The following is a 10,574-nucleotide window of genomic DNA, read 5'->3' as shown; positions in this document are numbered from 1 at the left end:
GAAGCAGGTCCTGCCAGGCACTTGTTTTCCCCTCAGGCTTAATGGACAGGAGTGTGAAAAAGTAGCTGTTTAAAAATAAGTGCTTGCGCGCATTAAGAGCATCACAAAGATGAAGCAATGTCTTGCACATCAGCTGTTGTGCAGGGGTTGGTTTGCTTTAGGGTTACTGAGATAAAAACCGTTAGGGACTGGTGCAAGACAACCTTACAAGGAAAATAACCTCCTTATGTTTAAGGTATTCAAATGATGGAGAAATCTTTATCAGTGTCAAATAATGCTTAAAGTAGAAAAGTACCGTGTCATTCCCAACTCTGTCACTGAATCGCTAGATGACCTTGAGTGCGTCGCGTCCCTTCCGCTTCAATTTCTTCAGCACAGGGAGGTCATTCTTGAGCCTTGCTTCCCCTTGGAAAGTAGCGGGTGTTGCCTAAGCCTTGTTAATAGCTGGTTAGAACCTACTGCGGACAGGAACAGCCATGACTCAAACAGTTAGCTGCTCAGAAATAACTCTGCCCTTTGTTGTTAACGTACGAAATAAGAAATACTGTCCAGCATGTTTACAAGTGGAGATGAATCTTGTTGTGGTTGTTGGGTGTGATAACAAGCACAAGCCTGATAGCTTTCCTCTGACGTGCAGATACCTGCTCTGCCAGAAACTGCAGAGAATTCATCTGCTGCTGAAGTTAGGCGGCCTTCAGCTTCATCATACTTGGCTGCGGAAACGATCCGTTGAAGTGTCTCAATTAAGGCAGCTTCCCAAACCCGGGTCACCTGACTCTGAAAATCCCAAGCTCCTCAGACCTCCTTTTCATGTTCAGTTCTGTTAGTGGCTCTGTGTACATCAAAGCTTCCTTTCCTTGATAAAAGAACACGTAAGGGATGTGTTACTACAGCCAAACTTGAAAATGAAATTTTGCATCAGTTGTTGCAAAACACTGGGAAACGTCACTTTGATGCGCTCCACTCGGTTCTGTTTTCTGAACTGTTCACAGCCTGGGGCGCTTCGATACAGTGAATCATTTATAAAGTTTTTAGTAATGGTAATTGTCTCTAAGTGGTGTTTTACACCATAGTGCGTGCCACAGGGTTCTGTAGCGAGCTGGTTGGAATTTTCAAACCTATTAGGCATGCAGATGCTACTAACACTTCTGGAATTAGATAATCTTTAGGCCTGTTTAGGGGGTAAAATAATGGTTTGCATTATTTGTTCCTGTTTCTCAGTGTATGTGCTTTCACTCATGCAGGCTTGCCGGTTTGTTTCCTTGGGCTGCTTCTGGTTTGACACTCACAATTGCCCTGTCAATAGATTTACTCTGGATACACATTTATGGAAGTGAACTCTGGACTGGATTCGCTGCAAAAATTGCTGCTGAAAATACTGGAGCTGATCTACTAGCTTCTTTCATTCTGTCTGCAGAGGACACAAACCCTTCTTGTCCTTCGCTTTCACTCTTGCTATATTCTGCAATAAAGTTCAGTGAATTTAGGGAATTTAGTTGAAATTCAGGCATTTGTTTTGTGTTCATGTCACACGTTGTTTCTGCCACAGTTGCTCTCCTTCCCCCCTCAGCGAGTAGCAAACTAAATAAAAGGAGCTTGTGTGAGATTTGGCTGAGCAGACTGCTCTGTCTCAGTGCCAAACACCTTAAAGCTGCAGTAACCCACTGGTGAGCCAGGAGCTGTAGCTGCTCTGGCTTCAGGGAGTTCTCAGCTTGCTGGGTCTTCTTTTCTCCCATAGCACTCTTCACCCTTAGGGGTTCTGTTACAAAGAAGGAAATGAAGAGGGTCTGATCAGAGTCACTCTGGGTACACCTAGCAACGGGTTAGCCAGTACTGCACTAGTCGGACTGGGTAATTACAGTGAGCAGGCAGGTAAGATGGTGATAGAAGCTGTTTATTGGGATTCAGCCACAACTTGGAGACTCTGGGCTGATTAAACCTAGGTGGGGGTATTTTTTCCTGTGCTTGCACCTTCTACCAATCTGTCCCTGTGGTTCTTTCTCATATACACTGAAAGTATCTACGGCAGGGAGGTTTAGCTTTGCACGGCGTATGTTATTAGAACGTGCTAATAACGGTCCGTTGTTCAAACATGATCTATGCTGGAGTTCAGCGCCCAAGTTTAACTTAAATTTACTTCAAAGTCTCCTGAGATTCCAGCTCCAAAGTCAGTCAGGTTATTTAAAACATTGCACATAGTACCTCCACTCTCCTTCCACTGCCTCACTGATACCAGCCGGGAGCGTCAGCCAGCACATGCAGCATGGGCTTAGGTCCCACTGACCACCCAGCACCTCAGCCAACTGCTCAGTTGTTCCACATCTCACCTTCTGCAATGCCTCTTACTCCCCAGGTGCACGAAGGAATGCCAACACCAGTGGTAACATCTCCTGCTGCTGAATGGAATTACCCTTTGCTGTTCAAACGTGTAACTAGAAACAGGCTTATACTAAAATTTTTCAACATGTCAAAAATGAACTCATCTCCTTATAGAAAACCAACATGATTGCCAGCATCCATGAAAAGATCTTTCTACACAACAACATGGTAATCCATCTTGCAATTATCCTTACAGGAAAGACTCCTCTCTTTGCTTTAACAACTGAATTTGGCTTTGCAAGGAGAGAGGCCTTGTGGCAATGGAAAAAGATACAGGAGGGCTGGCAGCAATTTCTGGCTTTCCTACAGAATTTGTAGCCTTGGGCAAGTCAGTTGGTGGTTGTGCTTTTTTTTTAATATATATAACAAACAAACAGCCTTCATAATGCCTGTTGCTGGCTGTGGGTTGCCATAACTGCTTGGTGAACAGCAGGCCAGGCACAGATTTTCACCATCTCTCCCAGAACCCTCCTCACCCACCAAACGAGTAGAACTCCACCAAAAGGGAGAGGAAAAAACTTCTGAGCTCTCCGTGTTTAACATGAACCTGTGATATTTAGAGCACTCTGCCTTGTCTTAAGCTCAGTGTAAGTAATGGCTGTGATACTATCATCTGGGGTTGGAGATTAAATATTTTAATTATGTCTGGATTCTTTTCCACGCCAAAGAGCATTTCTGTATTACTGTTTACTAAGCACCATCACTTGGCTGGTGATGTTTATAAAAAAAAAAAAAAGATCTTCCTTTTCTAATGTTAACTCGTGTTACCGTTTTCCTCCTGCAGTGACAGTGGGCAGAATGGCATTGAATTAAAATAATGCCAAGCAGGGAAAAATTTTGTAGTTATGTTCAGTAAAGAAAAAAATTCAGAAGAGAGTAGATGGTTGGGGAGCAGGAGAATAAATAGTAGGGGAAGAAGGAGACTGATCTTTTTGCATATGCTTCTGTATGCCACAATAAAATACCTGGTAATAGGCATGTTGACAGCAGTCTTACTGGTTGGTAAGGCTTTAAGGGGAACGCCACTTCCAATTGATCCTTCTTGGATGCTTGCTGCATTAGTATTCCATACGCACATCAACCCGGCCATCACCAGCCTGGCATGCTAATTAGTGCTGTCCCTCTTTTTCTCTTCCTTTCCCCCCATCTCTTTTCCTTCCCCTTTGCTTTCCCATTCGGCCATCCACTCCTATCAGTGATATATGGTTTATATCTTCCTAGCCATTATGCTGATGACCCAGGGCAGTGCCTGCCACTTTTGATAAACTGTCAGATTATTTTTGGAACGTCCACATATGCTTTTCTGGAGGTACAATTTAGCGCTATGATAATCTACTAAATTGCTTTCTGTGCTATGCCAACTCTCACTTCTGCTGCTCTTTTTAAGGTTTACATTGCCAGGGAAAAAGTGTGCCGACCACATTTTAGGTGACGCTGCACCCCAAAAGTGGGACCAGTGTATTCTCTATAGACAGTTTATGAAATACAGGATTAAATGTTCATTTTCCTTTTTTTAATGGTCTATATGCAGAATATAAAATCATTGGAAAAAATTCATGCCTATTTTTTCCTTAAGTCTGTAACATTGAGCTCCCTTTAATTAATTTTATAACATAATAAATTGCCAGCATTACAACATCAGAAAGACTACCTCGCATAACTTTTATGTGAATAATTAGTAAATCTAGTGCTCATGGAATATTAAAGAAAAACTGTGGTTAAAAGTTGAGTTAACAGCATATTGACAAGGACTGTGATTAAAATTGGAAAACACATACTCGTAAAAATTGTCTGCTATACCTTATTTTTTCAGGACTCTGCTGCAGAATGCAAGAAGAAAAGGTTGACGGGGTGCTCTGGGTGGACAGTATAGAAGTGAAGTTGAAAGGTGTTGGTATGAAGCTCCATCATCCAGGGGCTTTGTCATGCAGCGTTCCAGTTCGTAGATGCCACAAGCTGTTTAGCTGCCAAAATACTCTCGGTTTTAGTGGGACTGAGCTCCTGCACAGGCATTAGGCTCCCAGCCCTGTTGGTGATCGGGGCTGGATGGCTCAGCCTGGCAGGTTGGAACCGGTTGAGACTAAGGGCAAAGCCGAGTCCTGCCTTTGCCGATAAACCACATCTAAAGGACTGACTCTCCTGGATTTAATGTCAAGTCAGGGCTCTCTGTGAGCAAGACTCTGTTAGAAAAGAAAAATTCACTTGAAACCTCTCACACTTTTGGATGATGTTGATACTGTTAGATGGAACTGGAGATGCGCTGCCTGCTGCGGCAGGAAGGCAGGGAATTCATCGTTCTCTGTAATCCTGCTGACTTTTCAGAGGAGGATCCACAATGCAGGATAGTAGAGGGGTGAAGGGGAGCTCAGGCGAGGTTTACCAAATAGTGTTTGCTTCTCAGTAAGGTGACAAGTGTAGGCTGGCACTTGACTGTGTCACTGAAGGGGATTTTAGATAAAATCTGTGAACCTGTGTACATGTAGCTTTTGGGTTATTTCTTATTGGGATGGTTCTTACTGCAACAAACTTTGTAATAATTTTTTCTGCTCATTTTTTTTCTTTAAGAGCAAATGTCATTTTTATATTTTATTTTTAAATAGCAATATGCATAAACTTTCATTTGGTTCATTTTGGGAAAAAACGTGGCTGACCTAAATAGAAAAACTGTCTTTGATCTTGCAGAGATTGAACTGTTAACAAAAATTAATAACTGAAAAATGAACACATGTGGCATCCCTCCAGAGAATAAAATACATCTTTGAATCAAAGAATCTGAATGCCTAAGAAGCTGCTTCCCACAAAGCTTGTACTTTTACACAAGATGATGGGAATTTTGAAAAGGGATATAGAGGAGATGGATGAGCAGGCGCTGCCAGTATTTTTCTAAATGAAAACGCTGTTGTGTATCGTGCCGTTCCTCAGGTGAATTTGTGGTGGGTCATCCCTTAGTCGCAGATGCTACCTGTAGTAGTTTCACACTGTTGAAAGGCCTGACCCTAAGAGGTGTCCATCTTTGAAGGGAGTCTGAAGGCAGGGGATGTTGAGAAGCCATTACCTGTCACTCAGGAAGACGGTAGGCAGACTGCCTGCTTCTGACGTGGCGCTTGGGGGGAGAAGGTAGAAAAATAGAAGCTTACATAGGAAGCCTGAAATACATGGCCTGGTTTTTCGGAGCTGGCAAGTGCTTAGCATTTATTGAATTTGGTGTTTGCTCAGTGCTTTTAGAAATCTATGTTGCTTACTACAATACTAAATGCTGTTAGAAACCGAAATTTATACCAATTGTATTAAAATAGTATCTTTTTAAAAAAAAAATTCAGAATCATGCCCTTTATCGCTGCATATCGGTTCTCCATCTTTAATAAGGGCAATGTATTATTTTCTCTGTGTCTCTATCTTCCACATTCAGATTTCAGGTTCTTCAGAGGTCTGTCACTTACTACCATATGTACAGGCCGTAGTACCATGGACTTGGATTTCAAATAGGCCCTCTCTGAGGTTCTTAAATGTAATTAGCAATGGTCAATCTGATTTAAGTCATAAAATATGTGTAATATCTGCCCATGGAAGGCTTTAATTAATTAAAATTCATTTAATGTATCACACAACTCATTCAGTGAGGAGCATGCTGGAAATACCAAGTATTATTTATTACTTCTTCAGTGAAAATGCGGATAATAACTTGAGATTGTGGTTCCAATTTACAGGATTTGTATATGGACTGTATTCCCTGAGAGATAACTTGACCTCGATTTCCATTTATTGACAGTGTGTCTGGCTGGCTCACGCTCCTAAGGCATTGTGGTGTGAAATGGGAGATTAAATTAAAGAAAGAATCAAAATGATTGCTTCTTTCTGTACCTTGTACCTGGCTTATAACAAAACTGAAAGGATATTTTATATTAGAATGTGGATTATCCAAAAGAAATACCTCTTCCAGCTCCATGCTCCTTCCTTTTATTGTTTTTGTTAGTACACACAGGGCACATTAAGACCAATTTTTATTTCTCTTAAATTTATAACTGTAGTTTTTCATCTAGAACTCCAGAAGCTAAACCAGACAGGATACGTTAGGACCTGATACAGCAAACAAGCCTGGCACTGCTGGGCTTTACTTCCTTATTTACTACACGTAGAGCTGATTATATCCTCACCTCTACACTTAAGAATATATTTGAGAGGTAGATTTTCTCTACATGGGGAAGTCTCTAAATCTGATTAACTAAGTGAAGCCATTCCAAACTCACTGAGCAGGGAATTGCGCCTATGGATTCCTGTTATGATGTGGAAGAGGAGGAATGGGGTCTGACCTTTCTGGTAAAACACCCATATGGCTTTGTGTTGCTGTGTGTCTGGGCTCAAGAAAATGTTCCTGTTGCAGCGTACCCTGAAACTAGCATCAAGATTGCTGGGTACCTCCCGGTTATAAAGCTAAGTAAAGCTCTCTGTGCCTTTGCAATCAGTCTGAAATCAGTTCGTGGTTTGATCCTGCCATATTTCATCATGGCGTCGGTTTTCTGCAGTCAGGCAGCACAGTCACGTTTGCCGTGTGAAAAGGTTGAATGACAAATAAATCAATAGCATGCTCACCTGAGACATTTAGTTTTTGTAAGGTGAAATCTGAGCAATCTCTTGATTTCTGTGACTATACATTAGGTAAAAAATGAGACCTCTGAAAATTATGCTTTCTCTCCTTTGTGATCTTAGTTTCTTGGAAATGCAGTAGTCCAGTCTGCTGGTCAACAATTTCTCCCAGAACTAGACAGGAGACTTTTAGAGAGCAGTCTGCAACCAAGGCTGACACAGGTATTATAATTAAATATACTTTAATGGAACTGTCAGTTCAAGATGTGGTGTTTTTAAGCAGCCTGAAGACAGGCACTAGGCAAAGGTGGTATTATCTCCAGTGTGACAGTCCAAAAATACCTTAGCAAAGTACTTTATTTTTTTACTAAAAGAAGCATTTCTTATGGAACACTTGAGTCTTCTTCTGCCATTGTGGTGTGACAATGACTGCATCTACTTTATCCCCATGCTACCATCCCGCCTCCTGTAAATGCACTGGGGCCAGAACGCACACTGGAAGGCTGCAAGTTTCCACTGTGCTTGAGGTACCTACAGGCATTAATTTACCTTTTCTGTACTGCCAGAATCACCGCTCTGCGTAGTTTGGAATCTGGAAGAAATGTACCATGAATTACTCTGCATCTGTTCTTGATGCTAATCCTATTGTCAGCAACAGGATTAGTTGATAAACAAAAGAGCTGTACTCGTCTTTTCTATGTGCCCTGCTATGAAAACTGAACAGGGGTTACATGAAGCACACCACTTCTGTGACACTTAGCACCACATCCAAAGCTTGCAATGGCTGAATTTCACTGTACTGGTATGCAAAATCGTATGATTTCTGAAAAAACTATATAAAAATGTAGGTATAGTCATATCTTTGTAGGTTTTGAGCCAGAATTTATTGCAAAATCAAGTTGTTGTTTGTGACTAATTTAATCATATAATTAAAATCAGACCATGTTACCTTAATACGAAATTACCGTCTTGGACGTAACCTAGGCTTTTAGAACTCGTTTAGCTGTGCCAACAGCCGACTTCCACAGTCAGTTTTGCTGAAGTACATCAGAGCTGGCAGGTTCAGACAAACGGCGCAGAACGCGGGCGCTTCCTTGGGGATTCTCTGCCATGACAGGGAGACTTGAAGACTAAGCAGGCGCTGTACAGCGGGCATGCTGCTCGTACGGCCTCGTCAGGGTGCCGCAGCATCCCTCCAGCTCTGGTGCTGATGGTTTGAAGGAGGCAGGTACGGTGGAGGCTGATTGCAGAAGTATTGCTGACCGCTTGAAGTGAGTGGACATTTTAATGAAGAGGGTGTGTCCCACCTTGCGAGCTGTGCAGGAGCATTTCACAACTGCCATTCCTCTCTTCGGTCTGCCTTGAACCTACTTACATAAATTTGAGGGGTGGGAAGCAAACAATAACAGGGAATGTTATTAATTATTAATTCTGATATGAGGGTACTGGTCTTCTGTATGCTGCTGCCTCACCCTGTGAACACGTGTGTTGGAAAGGAACGTTAATTCCTTGTGCTTCAAGTTCTTCATCTGAAAATGGCTATAATTATGCTAAATTCTTACTGGAGATGGGGAGATGCTTGAGATTATTTTATTGGAATGTAATTCCTGGGCATTGTTGCTGCATCTAATTTGGATAGGAATAAGGAGCCAGTAATCAGCTGAGGATGCTAAACTTCCTTTAATTTGTCGTAGTTCTCTTGTTCCAGGATTCTGTTGGAGGTAATTGAGAAAGGAGTAGGGATAATACATAAGCGTGCTCAGATTCAGGAGCTGAAGGGTAGCAAAGGCACTTCTTTTCTTTTATAAGTATTTCTGCAAAACTATGTTGGCAGATTGTCCCTGTAGAACGAGAACATATGCCAAGAGAACTTTTTCTGTTGGCACTGCTACGCGCGTTCCTCAGATGATGTGAACTAAGTTGACAAAAGCAGTCTTTTGTCAGTGGTGCTACATCTCTCGGATTCAATATTTCAGGACCAGACAGCATATATATTTCCCCCCTCCCTCCCTCAACTCCTTCCTTGCTGCTCTTCCTCTTTACCTGATGTCTTTCCCCATCATTTTCCCCATTCTATCATAGAATCATAGAATCACAGAATGGTTAGGGTTGGAAGGGACCTTAAAGATCATCTAGTTCCAACCCCCCTGCCATGGGCAGGGACACCTTGCACTAGACCAGGTTGCTCAACGCCACGTCCAGCCTGGCCTTGAAGACATCCAGGGATGGGGCATCCACAGCTTCTCTGGGCAACCTGTTCCAGTGCCTCACCACCCTCTCCGTGAAGAAGAGAAGAAACAACAGAGAAACCAAACCCAAATCCTTCCCAGTGCACCACTGGCAGTATGATCCAACTCAGTACAGATACTTAATTTCAACTGTGTATAAAGGGCACAGAAATACTTTATCATTTTATGCAGCTTGTCTGGCCCATGCTGCTTCCACATGTGATCCAGGTTTTTTAAATCTGGTGATCTTTGCTTTCCAAAAGAGAGAAATACCTTACCAAGAGAGAGAAAATGCCGTCACTTGACCTTTTCAGCCTTTGGATTCTCAGTGTGTCTGACTTGGCCAGGCAGGTCTGGGGAAGAAAAAAATCAGCAGCAGATGGATTTATGAAAAGAGCTCGGTGGCAGATGGTGCCTAGAGACACTTAGTGACGTGTCCTCAGTCCTAGTGGGTGTGGGTTTCCCCTTTTAGCAGCACTGATACAGTACATTGATACTTGTGGGTGTGCATTGTAAAGATCGGCCGACAGATAGGAGACTGCATTATTATCAGCGGAAGAAGCAGCTCTGGGACCTCCAAAATTGAGTTGGAGTACTTAAGAGTTCGTCTTGGCTTGTGGTTTATTCCAATGGCAAGTGACATCTGTAGGAATCTTTTCAGTCTCCTTCATGCTCTTCAATCAAATCGGTAAGTTCTTGAATAGAATAGAATCATAGAATGGTTTGGGTTGGAAGGGACCTTAAAGATCATCTAGTTCCAACCCCCCTGCCATGGGCAGGGACACCTTCCACTAGACCAGGTTGCTCCAAGCCTCATCCAGCCTGGCCTTGGACACTTCCCGGGATGGGGCATCCACAGCTTCTCTGGGCAACCTGTCCCAGTGCCGCCCCACCCTCTCCGTGAAGAATTTCTTCCTAATATCTAATCTAAACCTCCCTGATTTCAATTTGTACCCGTTACCCCTTGTCATTTTTCTGAAATCATTTAATCTTCAAAGTATGGGGTTTATTTCTTCTGATAATCACTGTCACACATTCAGAATAAACTGAGAGCCTTCTGGTCATATCTGTAGAATGGGAAACAATTTAATAATTGTTGCTGTTCGTTGTTTGCATCGTTTCTTGAAAAGATGCTTGGGGTAGACTTAACCAAAACCCAAAGCATTCTTAGCATTAAGCATGAGAGCAGGTAGAGGATCCAGCTAGCTTGCAGCTAACCAAGCAGCGTGTTCAGGGCACTGTTGGATCTGCTAACCACTGACAGAAACTCAACATGCAGACACAGGGTTTGCTGTGGAGAACGTAAATGTTACAAGCTACTATGGAAGCTGCCTTCTGGTACAGAAATGTTGTCCTAAAGCCATTTGTATTTAATTGACACGG

Source organism: Eurypyga helias, unplaced genomic scaffold (assembly GCF_000690775.1).
Source record: "Eurypyga helias isolate BGI_N326 unplaced genomic scaffold, ASM69077v1 scaffold9289, whole genome shotgun sequence".
NCBI classification, from domain to species: Eukaryota; Metazoa; Chordata; class Aves; order Eurypygiformes; family Eurypygidae; genus Eurypyga; species Eurypyga helias.
This window is presented reverse-complemented; position numbering follows the sequence as displayed.